The 19,322-nt window shown below is 34.1% G+C and overlaps 1 protein-coding gene across 13 annotated transcripts in view; it reads left to right on the top strand.

The window, feature by feature from the left end:
- Positions 1–19,322, top strand: part of PEAK1 (pseudopodium enriched atypical kinase 1) — a 291,303-nt gene that overhangs the window by 119,832 nt on the left and 152,149 nt on the right. For 10 of the 13 annotated variants that reach the window (XR_015722128.1, XR_015722127.1, XR_015722131.1 and 7 more), the window contains one exon: positions 1,276–1,357. The gene's annotated coding sequence lies outside the window, so the exon portion shown is untranslated. Of the gene's footprint in view, positions 1–1,275; positions 1,358–7,451; positions 7,571–19,322 lie in introns of all 13 variants that reach the window. The other 3 variants (XR_015722130.1, XR_006779170.2, XR_006779169.2) reach the window with 1 other exon arrangement.

The raw sequence follows: 19,322 nt of genomic DNA, 5'->3' as shown, positions 1-19,322 counted from the left end.
AAGTGTACTCTTAATCCCCCTTACCTATTTCACCCATCCCCCCACCCACCTCCCCTCTGGTAACCACCAGTTCATTCTCTGTCTTGTTAACAGTCTGTTTTTTGGTTTGTCTCTTTTTCTCTTTTCTCATTTGTTTTGTTTCTTAAATTCCACATATGAGTGAAATCACATGGTATTTGTCTTTAACAGACTTATTTTACTTAGTATTATACTCTAGATCCATCCATTTTGTTGTAGACAAGAAATATTTTTAATCCATATCGTTTTCCTGAGCACCTACTGTGTACCAAGCACCGTGTTGAATACTTTATATATGTTATCAGGTTTTATCCCTAAAGTAATCCTACATTGGTAGGTTTCAGTATTTTCATTTTGTATTTGAAGAACCTGAAGATAAGAAAGATAAAGTGAATTGATCAACTTTTTCACATGTCTGTGAAAAACTCTAAAGTTCATTCTCTTAACCACCACTAATGTTTGGACCAAAAGACCATTTGGCAGTCTCCTGTTTGGGTTTCATTGTGAGAATTATTCTAAACCGAAGGCACTGATTTATACTAAATTTTGCATGGTCAGTCTTATGTGGATTAGCATAGTAGTTGGACACCCCTGTTCCTGAGTACAGTAAGCCTTTACTTAATTCTTTATAACTTTCTGAGCCACTGCCTCTTCATTTTTCTATTAGCAGTTTGCATTAGATGATTGCTAAATTGCTTATGGTTCTAAAATCCTATAAATCTGCTATTTTGAGTAACTCAAAAACTGTTCCTCAGAGTCTACTACCAGGTTTTAGAGATTCACAGATAGATGACTGGGTTTAATGTCTCAACTAAAATTATATGGAAAATATGATTCATGTATGTGCATTTTGGGGGGAGATGCAATTCAGTTTTCATCAGATTCTCATAGTTTGATATGTCTCACCATGCACTCTTCACCCAGAAGATTAAGAGCTTAGTCTTAGAAATATTTTTGCATAATGTAATGAACTACAGTGCTTCATACGATCTATCCTGAGTAGTAATCTTTAACAAAGGTATTGTTATTCATTAAAAGTAATTTTTTGAGGTAAGATTACTTTTTTGGTTACTTAAAACCATAGTATTTCCTAAACTAAAACACCTCTTAGTTATTTTGGCACTTGAAAACAACTCCACTAAGTAGATGGATAACAGTTTGACTCTGCTTAATGGTAAATTAAAAAATGCTCAGTTTTAAAGTATGATTCAAATAACCTTCACTAATATTTATTTCCCACTTTGCCTCTTCCTGTAGGAAAAGAATACTGGAGGAGCGCTTCTAAGGAAAGAAAAGGATGCAAAGACATAATGCCTGGAGTTGGAGCCAGTTAAACTGGGTTTGTACTTTCTTTTTTCGCAATGTAACACATTTATTCTAGTCTTGAATCCCTTTTTATCAATCTCTTGCCTTACTCCAGCATCAAATCTTATAATTTTGAACCTTACCTTACTATGGAAGAGACAAAGATGAGTAAGACATGCCCTTTTCAAAGTATTTGCAATGTGAATAGGAAAGACAGAATGATAAAAATAGTCTCATTTTCAGATAAGAAGCTTTGAGAAGTTTGGTAAATTGCTCAAGGTCAAAAGCTCTTAGGCTAGTATTCAGACTCAGATTTGTTGACTTACTCCAAACCTCATTTGCCTTCCATTAGGTCACAGTGCCCCTCATTTTATTTAGGTTTAGTTGTTGTACAACTATTGATAACTGAATTTGAGGACCAGAACCTCATAAATTTAATTTCGGTTAAGTTTCAGTTGTGCCAAACACTGTTATAGGGCCTTGACATGAACTAGCTCGTTTAATTCACAATAACCAGGTGAAACACTTGGTATTATCCTTGTTTTAAAGATGGGGAGGGGCACTTGGCTGGCTCAGTCAGAAGAACATCAGACTTTTGATCTTGGGATTGTGAGTTCGAGCCCCACAATAGAGATTACTTAAAAAAAAAAAAAAACTTGAAAAAAATAAAGATGAGGGGACTGAGGTTCAGAGAAATAAATAAATTGCCCAAGATCACATAGCTAGTAAGTAACAAAATCAGAATTAAAACCCTTTAATTAGGGAAGGTTAGACAGAGTTTATATCATGCCCATTGACTTGAATATCACACAAGCCAAATGAATAGCTAGACAGTTTGATTTGATCCCCTTTTGCTGTTGGTATCATGTATGAACATTTTTTTTATTTTTTATTTTTTTTAAGATTTTATTTATTTATTTGACAGAGATAGAGACAGCCAGCGAGAGAGGGAACACAAGCAGGGGGAGTGGGAGAGGAAGAAGCAGGCTCCTAGCGGAGGAGCCTGATTGGTATCATGTATGAACATTTTTAACTGGACTGTTAGCAGTTAAGTCATTTTCACCAAAATAATATTTACATCTTTTTATTTTATTATTGTTATTTATTTTACTATTTTTAAAATTTACGTCTTTTTAATGAGCTTTTCATTGTAACCAGTTTGAAAAGGTAATTGTTTAAGCTGTGGTGAAGAGGGATTTTTAAGCTCATAGAATAGTGGACAGCATCACATGCCAGAAGGGATTTTGCAGCAGAGTCAGGTCTCAGTCCAGCCAGCCCCGACTTTCCTACTGACTTCTCTGGTCTGCAGGCTCCTTAGCCTGCCTTTGGACTCTTTTGTGAGATGAGAAGTTTGAGTTGATTGTTCCCTACACCTCTTACAGCTATAAAGTTATCATCTGAGTAGGAAGAGTTTTATGTGCTTCGAATGTAAATATCAAAGAATTTTTAGAGATGGAAGGAAAGTTTTTAGAGATTAGCTAATGGAGTCCTCCCTTATGACAGATGAAGAAACGGAGACCCTCACCTTTGTGTGACACTTTGAACATTCAGAGCTCTTTCATATACTTAACCTCATATGAGCCTCACCACAGTCTTGTGGATTAAATATTAGCATCATTATTATAGAAATGAATTCATCCAAGGTCTCATAGCTGGGCCTAAAGTTTAACAGGTTTGCTTGCTTTAGTGGGATTAATTATATCCTGTGATGAAGTCCTCTTTTATGAGAAAGTGAGAATTCAGTGATTTGTGAAGCAAGTCCAAGCAGGAAAAACAGACATTTCCCAGTATGAAAGTGGAATGACCTCAGCAGTATAAATAGCAGAAACAAAGAGGGAAGGAGGTGGCAAAAACTGAGGTCTATGAGCTGATTTAAACTTTGTTTTCATTTATTCCTGGATTAGGAGTAAGCATAACTGACTTTTAGTATTCTTGTGTTTATCAATACTGTACTATTTGAGTTGCTTTATCCTTAATAAAATAATTCAAACAGAAACTGTACTTTGTAATAAAGTATTAAAAAATTGTAGGTGAGCTAGGGGAACTTAAAACAGTTCATTTGAAAGGGGATCCTGAAAAAACAAATGAGTAAGTAAGTGTGGGAAGCTAAGATTCACACACAATTATTTATTTCATTGCGTTTAGTGATCTGAGGTGTTTTTTGGTGTTTTCCCCCCCGTTTCTGCTCTGTAATATGGAGGTATCCCTTAGAAATGTCACCTGTTTCTATGCTATGTTTCTGGCTGTGCTGGATGACAAATTGCTTTACCCTGGTTCGTTTTCTTTCTTTCTTTCTTTCTTTCTTTCTTTCTTTCTTTCTTTCTTTCTTTCTTTCTTTCTTTCTTTCTTTCTTTCTTTCTTTCTTTCTTTCTTTCTTTCTTTCTTTCTTTCTTTCTCTTTCTTTTCTTTCTTTCTCTTTCTTTCTTTCTTTCTTTCTTTCTTTCTTTCTTTCTTTCTTAAGTTTTTATTTACATTTCAATTAGTTAACACAGAATATAATATTAGTTTCACGTGTACAATATAGTGATATAACACTTCCATTCAACACCCAGTGCTCATCATAACAAGTGCCCTCCTTAATCCCCATCCCATATTTAACCGCCCCCACCATCCACCTCTCCTCTGATGACCATCAGTTTGTTCTCTATAATTAAGAGTCTGTTTCTTGGTTTGCCTCTCTCTCTTTTTTTTCCCCTTTGCTTGTTTGTTTTGTTTTTTAAATTCCACATATGTGTGAAATCATATGGTTATTTGGTTTTTTTTCTGAGTATTTCACTCAGCATAGTACTTGTCTGTCTCCATCCATGTTGTTGCAAATGGCAAGAATTCATTCTTTTTTATGACTAATAGCCCCATGCATGTGCGTGTGTGTGTGTACAAGTGTACACACCATATTTTCTTTATCCATTCATCAGTCAGTGGACACTTAGGCTCTTTTCATAATTTGGCTATTGTAGATAATGCTGCTTTCCTTGGTAACTTTCTGTAAACAATCTAAATTTTTTTAATTGGAAAGAAAATTGTCTTAAAACTTGTATATGGATGTTAGCAGTTTTTCTTTTACAGTTTTGGTCTCCAAATTGTCCTTCCTTTAAAAGGAGCTGATTTTTTCTTTTTTAATTGCTTGGTATGATGGTGCTTTTACTGTGGATATTACAATTTCATCATTAACAAAATTTCTGTTTTTCATTCTGTACTAAAGTTTTTTAAAATTATAAACTATATTCTATAGAACTAATGGAGCAGGATCTCTCATATAGTTCTAATCAAAAAGGAAAACAATAAAGGACGGAGTAAATGTAGAAAAAAATCTGAAAACAACATTATAAGATTTGACTTAAATTAGAGAGGAAGAACGTTCTTGAAATCTTTTTTCTTCGAGAGTCTTTTTAAAGATTCTCTTGCCCAGCTGCTGATAGCCTACCAAGCTCTGCCTCATAGCCCACTCCCATTCTCACTCCATTGCAGACCCATGGAATTCAGAGAAATGACATTTGAGGATAATTTGAACAGACTGGTCTTTCATTCTCAGTTTTGTGTCTGATCTCAAAACTTGCACAAGGGTTTTTTTCAACTGCTGCTTTAAGGTTCTTTATTTAAAAAAAAAAAGATTTTATGTATTTGAGAGGAGAGAGAGAGAGAGCAGAATGGGGGGGAGGGGCAGAAGGAGAGGGATGAGTAGACTCCCTGCTGAGCAGGGAGTCCAGTATGGAGCTCAATCCCAGGACCCTGAGATCTTGACCTGAGTTGAAGGTAGATGCTTAACTGACCCACTTTAAGGTTCTTTAAAGGAAAAACCGAAAAGGCCACTTCACAGTAATTGATACTTAATTTTTGTTTTGCTACATAGCTCAGGAGCTAGTCTCCTAGAAACTTCTAACACCTGACATAAACACTTTCAAATAATTGTGCCTGTTATAATAATATTACTGTGTCATGCTTGCCCAGACTATAGTGAGTTTTAAGGACTACAATTAGCTTCTCATTGGCCAGCTGTGATTCAGTAGTCATAGTAAAGTTATGATACTTAGCTGAGGGCTTAGAATTTTTAAAAGTAAGCTAACTATTTCTATAAAGAAATAGTTGAAACACTTTTTTTAAAATGTCTTGTTGACAAATCTAGTAGCACTAAATAAAGTGTTTTGCCAGGAGATTTTTTCAATATTAATATAGATTTGCTTTTTTCTATGGAATTTAGTTTCTGTGCCAGTGTACTTTCTAATACGAGATCAGTTCTTAATAGACATACAGAAATATGAGGAACTTTCAGATACTTTTTGATGTCATGTTCAGTAAATTTCAGGGTGACAGTGAGGGAAATACAAAGATGTTGAGTTGTGTGTGTATGTATGTGAGTGTGTGATCTAAATACCAGGGAAATGCAAGAAATTTAAGTGATTTGCTGCTTTCTTCTTGAAGCTTGATGCAGCAGTGGAGTTATAAGAAAATATTGATTAGTTTTCTTTTTTTCTAAATGTATTGCTATTTAACAATTAAATATAGCTCAGTACTTCATTTTATATCTTGGTATGTATTTTAAAGAATTAAATGAGTTGATTCATATTTTTAAAAACCAGAAATACAGGTGATAAAGGGGAGTTACTGAATTTGTTGGCCTACATTTGTAAGATCAGTCCATTTGTCATCGCCTGGGTATTTGAATTACCCAGAGAAAAATAGTATCACACAAGTATAATTAATTGAGTATTTGTTGGCATATATATGTGCCACCTTCATTTTTTTAATTTCTCAAAGTGAGAAGATTGAATGATTTTCCTAAGTATTCAAAAAGTATTCTGCTGGGTGAAATTGAGAGTGTTGTTAATGATGTACTATATGTTGGCTAATTGAACATAATAAAGAAAATAGATAATCATTTGCTCTCTGGTCTTTTTTTAGGAGAACCTATCTCCAAGGAAAATTTAAACCAAAGACCATTAATTGTAATCAGATTTTCTATGAACACTGATTTTGAAATTAAAATTGTATAAGCTCCCTTGCTGACTTTGTTCATCTTTATATGTATAAACGATACTTCAGTAAAAGATATTGTAGTCTGAAATGTTGCTCGTCTGCAAGTCTTCTGCAGGAGGAATGAAAGATAGCAAAAGATTTGGGGAACTCTAGATTTTCCATATAGGGTTTTAAAAAAAGTACTTTATCATATTACGTGAAACCATTAAAAATGGCTTACTTTCTATTCTCCAGTAATGCCAATACCACATGTCTTATTAAATTAAAAATAACAAGCATCATTTTGGTAGCATGAACGATGGTTCACAGACTTTTAACAGCAAAATATAGAGAATGTCTGATGTGATAAAGGGAGTAGAAATCTTATATAGTCCTTATAGTCTGAAGCCTGGTTATTTCAAATAGGAGAGAGCGCTATTATCTAAAAATCATGTGCTCAGGGGCGCCTGGGTCGCACAGCGGTTGAGCATCTGCCTTCGGCTCAGGGCGTGATCCCGGCGTTATGGGATCGAGCCCCACATCAGGCTCTTCTGCTATGAGCCTGCTTCTTCCTCTCTCACTCCCCCTGCTTGTGTTCCCTCTCTCTCTGGCTGTCTCTATCTCTGTCGAATAAATAAATAAAATCTTTTAAAAAAAATTAAAAAAAAAATAAAAATCATGTGCTCAAAGCTAGTAAGGTCAAATGTTCAGAGCCCCAGGAAAAGATCGCATAAAACCAAAGCCAGCTCACACTGTCTGAAGCAAGAATTTAGAATCCACTTGAGTGCATAGAAATATTTTGTGTTCCTTTTTAATTTTGGGCAGTAAAAATGTAACAGAAGCATGGAATAGGAATAGGTTTTAGAATAGGGAGAGGCTTTGGAAATCATTTAATTATTTCCTTTCATCTTATAAGGAGAAACCAAGTGAGAGGTTAAGTTACTCAGCATCAACTAAGTAGTGGCAGTAGTAGAACTAGAACACCCGTTAATGAACATTGAATTGTTAGCAGTTTTTAGCTATTATAAATAAAGCTGCTGTGATCGCTTTTTTGTTTTTATTGTTTTTTTAGAGAAAAGAGGGAAAATTTACTTGTATATGTCATAGAAATGCTGATAGTGAGTTCTTAAAATATTCACAAAGTTAACTCACTATTGACTTTGGAATGATTATAGATGTCACCGGAAGTTGCAAAGATCGTACAGAGAGGTTCTGTATACCAGCTCCCACTAGGCTTCTAATGAAACCAGTCCTGCTGGGTCAGTACCTAGGAGTGGAATTGTTGGGTTAAATGGTGAGTTTTGTTTGCCTTTGAAAAAGGCTACTAAACTTGCTGGCAAAATTTTATATTCCTACTAGTAATGCGTGAGCATTTCATATGTTCTGCATTAATTCATCCTGTAGACATTTATGTAATAATGAAAATGTTCAATATCTACACTGTCCAGTACATTAGTCGCTAGCTACATGTGGCTGTTGAAATATGGCTAGTACATCTGAGAAACTGAATTTTTTATTCAATTTATCAAATTTAATTTAAATGGCTCTATGTGCCTAGTAGCCGCTGTGCTGCTTGGTGCATCAATGTAACTCTGCATCCTTGCCAATATTTAGAATTATCGGTCTTTCAAATTTTAGCTTTTTAATGAGTGTTGGTTAAGTGGTATCTTACTGTGGTTTTAATTGTTTTATGTACATACTGACCACTTAGTTTTTATAATGATGCTTTGAAAACAGCGGAAGTTTTTAATTTTGTAAAGTGTATGTTATCAGCTGGCTAAGGTCCATAAACTATTTTCCTGTGTTTTCTTTTTGAAGTTTTATAGTTTCACATTTTCTGTTAGGTTTATAGTATATTTTGAGTTAGCTTTTGTACATATACAAAATGTGTGAGGTAAAGGCAAAATTCGTTTTCATTCCGTATGAATATCCAGTTGTTTTAGCAACATTTATTGAAAATGTTTTCTTACACATTGAATTACCTTGGCACCTTTGAAAGTCCATCGATTTATTTATAGGTCTATTTTTGGATTTTCTTTTTTTTTTTTTTAATTTTTTTATTTTAAGTAGGCTCCGTGCCCAGCATGGAGACCAGTGTAGGGCTTGAACTTAATGACCCTGAGATTGAGGGCTAAGCTGAGATCAAGACTTGGACACTTAACCAACTGAGCCACCCAGGAGCCCCAGGATTTTCTATGCTGTTGCATTTTTCTATATGTTTATCCTTAGGCTATTACCAAACTGTCTTGATTGCTTTGGCTTAATAATAACTCTAGAGGGTATTACAAGTATTTCTACTTTGTTCTTAATTTTCAAAATTATTTTGATTATCCTGTTCATTTGAATTTTCATATACATTTTATAATCAGCTTATATATTTCTGCAAAAGACCCCTAGGATTTTTATCTGAATTGAATTGAATGTATAGATGAATTCGGGGAAAATTGCTATGTTAATAATACTGAATCTTCCAATCCATAAGTACAATATATCTTTCCATTTATTTAAGTTTTCTTTAATTTGTCTTGGCAGTGTTTTGTACTTTTCATTTTAGAAGTCTTGCACATATTTTGTAAGGGATAAACTGAAGTATTTCATGTTTTTAATTGCTGTTACAAATGGCATTTAAAAGTTTTAAAATTTCTAGTTGTTTGTTGATAGATACAGAAATATAATGGATATATGTATATTGACCTTTTATTCTACAGTCTTGCTAAAGTCGCTTAATAGTCTTTGTATTTGTTTTGTTGATTCCTTAGGATTTTCTATATAAACAGTCATGTCTCTTATAAAGACATCTTAACTTCTTCGTTTCCTATTTTTATTCTTTTCTTTTCTTTTTCTTGCCTCATTACACTGGCTATGAACTCCAGTGTAATGTTGAATAGAATGTTTATTATTTATTATTATGTCAGTATTTTACAGACATCTTTTATCAAATTAAGGTAGTTCTTTTGTATTCTGAGTTGTCTGAAGTTTTGTTATTAATGGGTGTGGAAATTTGTTAATTTTTTTTCTGTTTATTAAAATGATCATATTGTTTTTCTCTGTTATTCTGTTAATATGATTAATAACATTGATTTTTTAAAAATGTAAAATCAACCTTGCATTCCTTCTTTATATATTGCTGAATTTGAGTTGCTATTTTGTTAGAGATTTTTGCATCTTTATTTGTGAGAGATATTGATGTGAGCTTTTCTTAAAATGCCTTTTTCTGGTTTGGGAATCAATCTAATGCTGGCCATATAAAATCAGTTGGGAAATGTTCCCTCCTCTATTTTGTAGAAGAATTTGTGTAGGATTGGTATTACTTCTGTCTTTACATGTTTGATGGAATTCACCAGTGTACCATTTGAAAATTCGGAGCTTTCTTTGTGAGGACATTTTTAAATTACAAACTTAATTTCTCTGGGGCGCCTCAGTGGCTCAGTCCATTAGGCAGCTGCCTTCAGCTCTGGTCATGAGCACAGGGTTCTGTGATTGAGCCCCACATTGGGCTCCCTGCACAGTGGGGAGTCTGCTTTTCCCTTTCCCTCTGCCCCTCCCCACGCTCGTGCGCTCTCTCTCTCTCTCAAATAAATAAAATCTTAAAAAAAAAAAAAACCCACAAACTTAATTTCTTTAACAGATATAGGGCTATTCAGGTTATCTGTTACTTCCAGAGTCAATATTGGTAATTTGTGTCTTCTAAGGAATTTGTCTATTTCATCTTAGTTGTCAAATTTATTGTCATAAAATCATTCAGAATAGTCTCTTGTTCTGTTAATATCTGTAGACTCTCAAGTAATGTTTCCCCTTTCATTCCTGATATTGATGATTTCTGTCTTCTCTCATTCAGTACAGCTAGAGGTCTATCAATTTCATTGATTTTTTTTTCTTTTCACAGAACCTGTTCTGGGTTTCATTCATCTTTCCTATTTTTCAGTTGTCTGTTTTATTGATTCCTATTCTTGGTTATTTTGTTAGTCTCTACTTACTTTGATTTAATTTGTTCTCTTTTCTTCTAGCTTTTTATGGTGGAAGCTTAGGTAATTGGTTTTAGACTCCCCACCCCCCAATGTAAACATAGAACCCCTCCCAATGTAAACATAGAAAACTATAAATTTCCTCAAAGCACCTTTTTATCTGCATCTCAGGATTTTGCTAAGTTGGGTTTTCTGTTCATTCATTTCAAGATATTTTCTGATTTTCCTTGTGATTTTTTATTTGGCCCTTGCGTTATTTTAGAAGTATGTTGTTTAATTTGTAAATGTTTGGGAATTTTCCAGATATCTTTCTGTTATTGATTTCTAATTTAGTTCCATTGTGATAAGGGAATGTACTGTGTATAGTTTCAATTCTTTTAATTGTTAAGACTTATTCCTGGCTCAGCAGATGGTCTGTTTTGGTAAATGTTTCATAGGCAGTATAAAAATTTATATTTTGCTGTTGTTGGTTTACATGTTCTGTAAATATCAATTCAGTTGAGAGTCTTTTACAGTCTTCTTTATCTTTGCTGAATTTCCGCTGTACCTGTTCTTCCAGTTACTAAGAGAAATGTTGATGTCTCCAACTGTATTTGTATACTTGTTTGTTTTATCCCCTCAGTTCTGTCAGTTTTTCCTTTATGTGTTTTGTACTTCTGGTATTCTATACATACACATTTAGAATTAGATTCTGTCTTCTAAATGAATTGACCCTTGATCATTGTGAAATGTTCCTCATTATCTTTGGTAATATTCGTTTGTCTTCTATATTGTCTGGTATAAATATGGCTATTCCAGCTTTTTTAAGATTTTGGTGTTTTGGTGTATCTTCCATCCTTTTACTTTTAACCTATTTCCTTATTTTAGTGGGCGATTCTGATCGCTAGCATGTATTGGTCTTGCTTTTTTATCAGTTTTTTAATTGGATTATTTAAACAATTACCACTTAACATATTTATTAATGTGGTTGGGTTTAAATCTACCATCTTGCTGTTTATTTCCTATTAACCCTTCCTTTGAATTAATTATACTTTTAATTAATTATACTTTTAATCTTCCCTGTTGGCTTATTCCCCTACTGTTCTACCTCTTATTTTTTTTTTTTAGTGGTTACTCCAGAATTTATACTGTGCCTCTTTAGTTTACTACATTCTATTATCAAATAATATTCTATCACTTCTCTTTTAATGTAAGGCCTTTACAACAGTGTTTTTCCGTTGCCTCACGGTCATTTTTTTCTTTCTGCACTTCACCTTTGTTATTGGTATTTACTTTTTTTAAAAGTAGTATCTCCACCCAACGTGGGGCTCAAACTCACGACCTTGAGATCAGGAGTCACACACTATACTGAGCCATCCAGGTGCCCCAAAGTGTTTTGAAGTTCACTAATCTCTTTTTCTGCAGTGCATAAACCACTGTTTGTCTCATCCCATGAAGGGATTTTGAATATTATATATATATATATATATATATATATATATATATATATATGTATGTATGTATATATATATATTTAATTGCTAGAAGTTCTATTTGGCTCTTTTAGAAAACCCCCCATTTCTCTCTTCACTGTATTCCCATTTTCATTTACATTCTTGAATATGCAGCATACTTGTAATAGCGCTTTCAATGCCTTTGCCCCATTAATTCCATCATGCTGTTATTTCCAGGTCTGTCTGTCTATTGACTGATATCTTTCTGGTTATGTGTCACATTTGCCTGTTTCTGTGTCCAATAATTTTTAATTAAATGTCACATATTTGTGAATTTTATGTGTTGAGTCCTTGATTTTGTGGCATTCCTTTGAAGAGTATTGGACTTTTTCCGACAGGCATTATAAATCGCATATTAGTTTGATTTTTTTCCTAGACTTTTAAGGTCCTTTCAGGTGGGTCTGTAGTAGCTTTTCTAGGGCTACTTTCCCCTAGCCTCTGCGATGTGGAGCTTCTGGGGTCACTACTGCCTTGTATATTCAACAAGGTTTTTCCCTACTTGCTTGAAGGAACTTGTTGAAGTCTTGGCCCCATGTCAGCTTTGAGAAACCTTTGTCTTACAACTTCCTGGTAACTTTCTTTCCATAGAAATTCTTGTTAGCTGGTCTAAAGAAATTTTACTCTTCTCATGTATAGGTTTTTATTTAGCTAAAAACTCTAGGGAACTCTCATTGAAATTACTGGAACACTTTCTCTCCTCTCTGGAACTCTGCCTTATAAATTCTAGCTACCTTGGCGTCCTTGCACTTTTTTCCCTGTCTCCTCAAGTCAGCAAGATTGCCAGGTTCTGTCTGGGTTCCTCCTCCCTGCTCCAGAGTGGTTAATTGCTTCCTGGCTGAGAGGCTTGGGTGATGGTAGGCCGTGCCTTGTTTGTTTCCTTTTTTTCAGGGATCACAGTCCTGCACTGCCATGTCTGAAAATAGTCCTTTCCTATATTTTGTCCTGTGTTCTAGTTGTTTGCAGTGGGAGGATTATTCTAGACCTGCTATGAATCCCTCACGGTCAGAAATGGAAGTTGAATCATTCCACAATGAATTTTTAATACTTAACGCCCTTACAAAATTCTGAAGCTCTCAAGCAGACTTTTTACCTAACATTTAACCATTGATTCACTTTTCTTCAGTATTGTTATAAATGATCTTGTGTCATCTGTAGGAGTGTTTATTTATTTTTCAATTCAGAGTCCTTTACAAACTTTAAATCAGAAACTGACCCAAGGAAAATGATTCATCATACCTCATAAATCTCACAAATTAGGCAAATGAATTTTTGAATGTGTAAAAATGCAATCTTATGAGATGGTCATTTTAAATATAAAATTATTACTTAACACTTAATTAGAAACATGAAAGACTATGCCAGTGGGTAAGTGCTTAAATGAACTCTTTGATGTAATGTTTTAAAATATTAATCCTATCATTGTAGAGTATAAACATGTTCAGTATACTTTAGACCAGGAACAGGCAAACATTTTCTATAAAGGACCAAACAGTGTATATTTTAGACTTCGTGGGCCATATGGTCCCTGTTGCAACAACTCTGCCTTTGTACTGTAATAGTAGCTATAAACAATATATTAAAAAATGAGCTGATGGTGTTCTGATAAAACTTTATTTCTAGACAACAAAATTTGAATATCTTGTAATTTTTATGTCTCAAAATACTCTTCTTTGACCTTTTTTCCCCAACTATTTAAAAATGCAAAAGTTATTCTTACCTTGTGGGCCACTTATAAACAAATGGCTGGTCAGATTTGGCCCCTGGGTCATAGTGTGACAGTCCCCGCTCTAAATTATTAAAAAGCTCCCAGGTAAGCTGTATGATCTTAGCAGACTGTTGTGTTTTAATTCCAAGTGATATTTTTATTTGAATTACTCTTTGAACTACTATTAAATTAGGTTGCAAAGTAAACAAGATCACACAATATGGAACCAATATAGCTTTGACAGATTTTGATTGATTGATTGATTGACTTTAGAAATAGGGGTGGTGTGAGGGAGAGGGAGAGAGAAAATCTCCAACAGACTCCCCCCCTGCAGCTCAATCCATGACCCTGAGATCATGACCTAGCCAAAATAAAGAGTCGGATGCCTAACCCAACCAGGTGCCCTGCTTTGACAGGTTTTTAACGTCAAAGGTTATATTAGGGATTCCTCAGGCAGTTTGCATAGTTACTAAAAAAAAAAAGTTAAGAATTTAAAATAATTATTATTTTATTGTTGTCATTATATAGAAATTAATAAATAGGTTTAAAATCAGGACAATTTCCACATTTTTTAAAAATTGAAGTGTAACTAGCATACAACTTTATATTAGGTGCAGCTGTATATTACTTTCAGGTATACGACATAATGATTCAATATTTGTATATATTGCAAAATGATCATCACAATAAATCTAGTTAACATCCATCACCATATATAGTTACAGAATTTTTTTTCTTATGATGGGAACTTTAAAGATTTATTCTGTTAGCAACTTTCAGATATGCAATACGGTATTATTAACTATGGTCACCATGCTGTACGTTACATCCCTATGACTTATTTATTTTATAACTGGAAGTTTGTATTTTCTGATCATGTTTTTTGATGGGTGTGGTATTTCTCACAAATTCTTCTTCGGATAATTTGGAAACTTTTTTCAATGAACATTATAAATTCATTCCTATCTCATGACATGTATGTCCTAAGTCTGGAACATTCTTCTAAATTATTGTGTGTCTGGTTCATTTCATTCAGTTTTAACTTGAACATCATCTCCTCAGAGGCCTTCCTTGATGTACTATCTAAAAGTATCTCTACCTCCCCAATCTCTCTCTAGCACCCAGTTTTATTTTTTTCAGAGCATTTATCACCATCTGAAATTAGTTCTTTCTTTCTTTCTTTCTTTCTTTCTTTCTTTCTTTCTTTCTTTCTTTCTTTCTTTCTTTCTTTCTAAGATTTTTATTTATTTGGCAGAGAGACAGCCAGCGACAGAGGGAACACAAGCAGGGGGAGTGGGAAAGGAAGAAGCAGGCTCTTCCTGATGTGGAGGAGCCTGATGCGGGGCTCCATCCCAGAACGCTGGGATCATGCCCTGAGCTGAAGGCAGATGCTTAATGACTGAGCCACCCAGGCGCCCCTTATTTGTCTCTTTCTGTATTACAATGTAAACTCAATGAGAGAAGAGATCTTGCCTCCATTATTACTTCTTTATCTCTCCAACACTGCCTTTCATGTAGTAGGCCCTATGTATACAATTTATTTGTGGTTGGAAGGATGAATAAATGAAAGTATGAAATGCATGATTTGTAGAAATATTTGATATGGTAACGTATTACGAATTGCTAAAAGGAAAACAATGAGTAACTTTACCTCAATTCATTTCACTATGGAACTACTTTCTCTTTAAGTATATAGCTGTATTGTGATAGGGTCTATTGATACTTTAGTTTTTTTCTTTTTAATTTGTAATTTGAAATTTACACACAAATTGTATAAGAATAATAATTTTTCCTGAATCATTTGAGGGAGTAAGTTGCTGACCTTATCACTTCTGAATACTTATATTTCCTACAAAGATGCTCTCCCAAATAACTAGATAAAATTATTGCAATCAAGAATTCAATATTGATGAATTAGCACTATCTAATACACAACCCCATTCAAGTCATGCAAATTGTCCTGGAATACAGTGATGAAAATGCCCAGAAAGGGGAGAGATACAGAATAAAGGGAGCCTCAAAATTTGCATTTGTATTCCTTTTAATTTCTTGGTTTGATGTCTGAATTCATGTGTAGAGGAGACTCTATAGAGCCGGAGGAAAGTGATAGCTGACGTGGGAAGTTGCTGTGGTGATATTTCTGATCAAATTTGGAGTTTGAGTCCTATTAAACACAGTAAGATTTTTGTTGAAATCTTAGAAGGGTCCTGTCTGAGAAATAAAGATTGTAAGCCCTAAGGAATTTATTCTACGACTGAGGGCAAAGTGGGAGCATACCTTCCCTAACAAAATGTAAAACCAAGCATCTCTACAAGTTCAAGACGATCACTCAGTGAACTTCCTAGTAGAAGAAAAATCAACATACTTCAAAGGAAGATAACAAAATACAGTTTCTATAGCATATAATCTGTATTGTCCAATATAGAATCAAAAGTTATTAATCATGTGGAGAACTAAGAAAATATTACCCGTAGTTGAGAAAAAAAGTCAATACAGATGTTAAGGGACAATAACTTTAAATCAGCTATTATAAATACGGTCAGGAACTTAAGAGGGAACATAATGAAAGAAAATACAGACTATCTCTGCAGAGAGAGGAAGAAACTTTTTTTTTTATGTTCAGTTAGCCAACATATAGTACATCATTAGTTTTTGATGTAATGTTCAACGATTCATCAGTTGCATATAATACCGAGTGCTCATCACAACACATGCTCTCCTTAATACCCATCACTGGTTACCCCATCCCCCGGGCCCCCTCCCTTCTGTAACCCTCAGTTTCTTTCTCAGAGTCCAGAGTCTCTCATGGTTTGTCTCCCTCTCTGATTTCTTCCCATTCAGTTTTCCCTCTGTTTCCCTGTGGTCTTCCGTGCTATTCCTTCTGTTCCACATATGAGTGAATCCATATGATAATTGTCTTTCTCTGCTTGACTTATTTCACTTAGCATAATCCCCTCCAGTTCCATCCATGCCAGTGCAAATGGTGAGTATTCATCCTTTCTGATGGCTGAGTAATATTCCATTGTGTATGTGAACCACATCTTCTTTATCCATTCATCTATTGAAGGACATCTCAGCTCCTTCCACAATTTGGCTGTTGTGATGTTACTGCTATGAACATTGGGGTGCCTATACCTCTTCTTTTCACTACATCTCTATCTTTGGGATAAATACCTAGTAGGGCAGTTCCTGGGTCATAGGATAGCTCTATTTTGAACGTCTTGAGGAACCTCCATACTGTTTTCCAGAGTGGCTGTACCAGCTTGCATTCTCACCAACAGTGTAAGAGGGTTCCCCTTTCTCCACATCCTCATCAACATTTGTTTAGAAACTATTTTTTTTAATAAAAAGGGAATTATAGAACTGGAAATATAATACCTGAATTAAAAAAATTCACTGGATAGACTTAACGGCAGCAATGGCAAAAAAAAGGGGCCTTGTCAGATCAGTAGAAATTATCCTATTTGAAGAACATAGACAAAAAGTTAAAAAAAAAAACCCAAACCAAACAGAAGCTCAGTTACCAGTGGGATTACAATCAGTCAACCTCATGTATATTAAAACCTAAAAGAATAGGGCACCTGGGTGGCTCAGTCATTAAGCATCTGCCTTCGGCGCAGGGTGTGATTTCAGCGTTCTGGGGTCGAGCACTGCATCAGGCTCCTCCGCTGGGAGCCTACTTCTTCCTCTCCCACCCCCCTGCTTATGTTCCTGCTCTCCCTGGCTGACTCTCTCTCTGTCAAATAAATAAAATCTTTAAAAAAAAAATAAATAAAACCTAAAAGGAAAAGAAAGAAAATGGGACAGAAACATTTTTAAATAAATAAAGGCTGAAAACTTCTCAAATTTAGCAAAACACTAATTTGAAGAGCCAGGAAGCTCTTGACGAACCTCAAGAAAAGTAAATGAAAACTAAATCTAGACATATAATATTTACACTTCTAAAAACCAAAGATCAAGAGAAAAATCTTGAAAACATCCAGAAAACAAAAGTAAAAAAAAAACAAACAAACATTATACACAGGGTAACCAGGGTAACAATATTAATGACTACTGACTTATTGGAATAATGGAAACCAAAAAACTATAGAATAATACCTTGAAAGAGCTATGAGGGAAAAAAAAACCTTTCAACTCAGAATTTTATACTGAATATGAATGTCATTCAAAAATGAAGGTAAAATAAAGATGATTTCAGATAAAAAATTATATAATTCATTGTCAACAGACCTGCAATGTAAGAAATAAGAAAAGAAAGTTTTTGAGCTGAAGGGCAGTGATAGCAAATGGAAACTTTTCTACAGGAGAAAGAAAACCACCAAGAATGTGATAAATTTAAAAGGTTTATCTTTTTTTTCTTCTGTTACTTTCTTTAGAAGAAAGCTGACTTTTTTTTTTTCCTTTTTGAAAGCTGACTTCTTAAAGCAAAAGTTAAAACCATTTTACTATGGGTTTTATAATAGAAGTAGAGGTATAATATATGATAACATTAACAAAAAGGGTTTTCAGTAAATGGAATGATACCATTACAATTATGCTTTTCATGATGTTCAATATTAACTTAAGTAAACTGTGGTTATTTGAGCATGTATATTATAATTCTTAGAGTGTCACCCCCAATACAAAGAAATATCCAGCAATTAAAGTAAAACATTACACCTATTTGATTAACTGAAATTAAGGCAGGAAAACGTAGAATAGGAACAAAACAAAACAAAAAGCAGAAAACAATAGAAAACAGTCATTTCAGTAATCATATTATATATTGATGAACTAAACTCTCTAATTAAGAGTCAGAGATTTTCAGATTGGATAAAAATACAAGACCCAACTCTATCCTGTCTACAGATTGCACATATAAAATGTTAGGTTTTAATTAAACACTGTTTCTGTCTCTTTATCTCTCACATTGTTGGGTAAGTTTCAATGGCTGTATTATGATGGAATGCCTATAAGTCTGAGAATAAATTATACAGAAAAAATAATTTGGAGGACTGAGAGGACAGGAATGCACAATGGATTATAGGAGGATAATAGAACACTACATTGGGAAGAGAGTAAGGAGATCTAGATTCTCATTTCAGTTTTGCCACTGGCCAAACACCTACCCTTGGGAAAACACTTTTCTATTACTATGTACTTTGCTAGGTTACCAATATTTGTATACCCATGTGTTCAAAATTTTTTTTTCGTATTCAAGTTTCAGAGTAAAATTGGCACAAATTGCATTTTTCTTCTCGAAAGACTCCTCTAATAATAGAAAGAAGACTGAGTAATTTTGCCACTGTATATGTTATCCTGGGCATCTTTGTTTCATCTGTCTATCCATCCATCCATCCATCCATCCATCCATCCATCCTTGATAATATTTTTCCTATTACTTAATGTTATTATGCGCCATGTGAAGTAGAGGTATAACCACTGTAAAAACATTGGGTGTTGTTTTCATCATGAATAACCCAACTGTGTTGGAGTTAGATATTGTTTGATGGTACACAAACAAAAACTTCCATTTTAAAATGCCTTTCTGGTGTCTTAATATTTATTTATTGAAAGGTTCACTTCTGTAATAAGCGCAATCAGGAATCAAAATAATTACATTTATCTTTCTACCTAACTCTTATAGTTATTTTCCTTATATCTGGTGTTACATTGAAAACAAATTAAGAGTTGTGCCAGTTTGAACATACATATAATTGGTGCCCCAGAGTCAGAAATAGGTAGGAATTTGTTCATTTAATTTTAGGTGATATCTTGTATACCAAATTTTAAATATATTTCATACTTGAGCCTAAAGTAAAACTGCAAAGTATCTGGAGAAACTTTTGCATTTGGAGATACCTATTTTCATATTTTACAAATGGTGTATCAGAATTGAACATT

The sequence above is a fragment of the Ursus americanus genome, chromosome 28, assembly GCF_024610735.1.
Source record: "Ursus americanus isolate L20-20 chromosome 28, mUrsAme1.1.p, whole genome shotgun sequence".
NCBI lineage: Eukaryota > Metazoa > Chordata > Mammalia > Carnivora > Ursidae > Ursus > Ursus americanus.
This window is presented reverse-complemented; position numbering and strand designations above follow the sequence as displayed.